The following is a 2,500-nucleotide window of genomic DNA, read 5'->3' on the forward strand; positions in this document are numbered from 1 at the left end:
TATATATATATATGTATATATATATATATATATATTTGCACTGGGTGTAATATGCGAAACCGCTTTGTTTCGTTTTATTTTCTTTTTCAGTGGTCACTCTTGTATATACCTGTATATATACGTATGTGTGTGTATGCATGTATTTACCTTCAAGTGTGCTTGCTTAAACCAATTATGTCTACTTCATATTTTTATATATTAATTTGATAGTATCGGTATACTTCTGCCTTTGTTGTGTGTTTCCTTAGTTTTCGTTCTCGGTCTGTTCTTCTTTCTGTCCCATTCAGTTCGTTTCCAGTCATCACATTCCTTTCTTTAATAATTTATGGGTTCAACCTTACGAACAACAGGTGACAGCTTATGCTAATCAAGTTTTGCTCTTTTTGGGAAGCTTATTTATCTGATTTACTTGCACACACACACACACACACACACACACACACACACACACACACACACACACACACACACACACACACGCACATACACAAAGGGCTGAGATAATTTCAGTATCGCTGCGCTGCGGGTCGTTACTCCAACTTTCGTAGGCGGGGAGTTGGGTGTGTGTGTGTGCGTGTAAGGTCACAGCATTGCCCTTAGATCGGTCATACATGAGCTCTGAGCTCTAACACGTGATCCAAGACTATAGTGAATATCTCTCTCTCAAAAATACACACACACACATACACACACACACACACACACACACACACACACACACACACACGCATATACAGTATATACTCATATATCTCTTTAATTTGCAAATAATTTCTCTCATCTGCATAAGTTTATCATATCTCTTCTTTCTTGTTTATATATTATTGTGAACTCTATTTTTTTGTTTTTCTGATTCTTTGGCGGATGTTAGGACCATAGAATCGGTGTACATCTTGTAGTGTTAGTTTGGACTTCTTGTAAGTTGGTCGTTATTTCTTTATAGGTGTGGATTCTTGTAACTGTTGCATATACAAGAATGGGTCGTATAAACCATGCATTTAAAGTTTTCATGGAGAAATGATCGGTGCGGCTGGATGCCGGTTTTGTGTTAGGTCACTGAACGTATAGTGATCTATGTTAGTTATTTGTTGGAGCCAAGATTTATTCATTTAATATATTTAATGTTTTTAGTTCTACCGCAAGGGACCAGATTGACACGGTATTTTCATGATTGTAGATAGTTGAAGAAGAATGTTCTCCACATGGAGAGAAGGGCTGGCATCGGCGACACAATACCGAATATATGGTAGTGTAGGTTTTTTCTCTTCTTTTTCTTCGTCTTTTTCTTTCGCCAAGTCTGTGTACATGATCCGCATTTGGTAATATTGAATTCCATTTGCCACTTTTGGGTTCAGTCATCAATTTTTTCTTTAATCTGATTGAAAGTCTTCGGTTGAATCCACTCAACCACATACAGATTGATGCCCACATACATTAGGCTTTTTCTCACTCACTCATTCACTGAATTTCTCACTCTTAAGTCTCCTACTCTCTCATTGTCTTCTCTCACTCTCTCCCGTTCATTCACACGTACTCATACAAACACCACACATACCACTTACGCGCGCGCGCGCACACACACACACACACATACACACACACACACACACACACACACACACACACACACACACACACACACACACACGACTCGTGGCTGTGGGTCGTTACTCCAACTTTCGTGGGCGGGGAGTTGGGTGTGTGCGTGTAAGGTCACAGCATTACCCATAGATCGGTCATATATGAGCTCTGAGCTTTCTTCCGGGAGAGAAATAGCTGTTGTTCAGGAGTCTAACACGTGGCCAAGATCATGGTGAATCACACACACACACACACACACACACACACACACACACACACACACACACACACACACACACACACACACACACACACACACACACACACATACACATATCCAAATTGTGTTCAGCGCCATCAAAGTGTGGTGGAAACGCGTGTAAAGCAAAATAATATATTGTGGAAATAGAATGGGAGGTGAATCAATAAAAGGGTATGAAAAAAAGAGAGGAAGCGGGAGATGTTGTGAGCAATAAACCATACCAGGTCAACCTCCGTTCAGGTCACCACCCTAGTCCTCAATAATTTATAATGACGCTATGCCTAATAAGAAATATTTTACTAAAAAATTGGATATATCAGTTTTCTTTTATATGTATTTGTTTATCTATTCACTTATTTATCTATTTGTTTATTTATTGTTTATTCGGTCTGTTTATTTGTCTATTCATTATTCTATTTATTATTGATCTATTTTCATTTTCAAGTTAATATTTGTTTGGCAATTTCGTGTGGCGGGAATTCTGATTGAGGTACTTATTCACGCTAAATTTTCACAAATATATATTTTTGTCTTCCCCTTTTCTTTCATTTATACATCACTTATGGATCCCGTTCTCATCAGGGCTTCAGTGAATATCGTTACTGATTACTTGTCTTCATTTCTAAGTGCTACAGTGGTCAGTGTCTTTGGCGAAGC

The 2,500-nt window shown here is 38.5% G+C and overlaps 1 pseudogene; it reads left to right on the plus strand.

Moving 5' to 3' along the window:
- The window catches only part of LOC143038300 (protein-L-histidine N-pros-methyltransferase-like), a 543,135-nt pseudogene that overhangs the window by 271,196 nt on the left and 269,439 nt on the right, over positions 1-2,500 (plus strand).

Source organism: Oratosquilla oratoria, chromosome 24 (genome assembly GCF_046742065.1).
Source record: "Oratosquilla oratoria isolate Oo_2021 chromosome 24, ASM4674206v1, whole genome shotgun sequence".
Lineage (NCBI taxonomy): Eukaryota > Metazoa > Arthropoda > Malacostraca > Stomatopoda > Squillidae > Oratosquilla > Oratosquilla oratoria.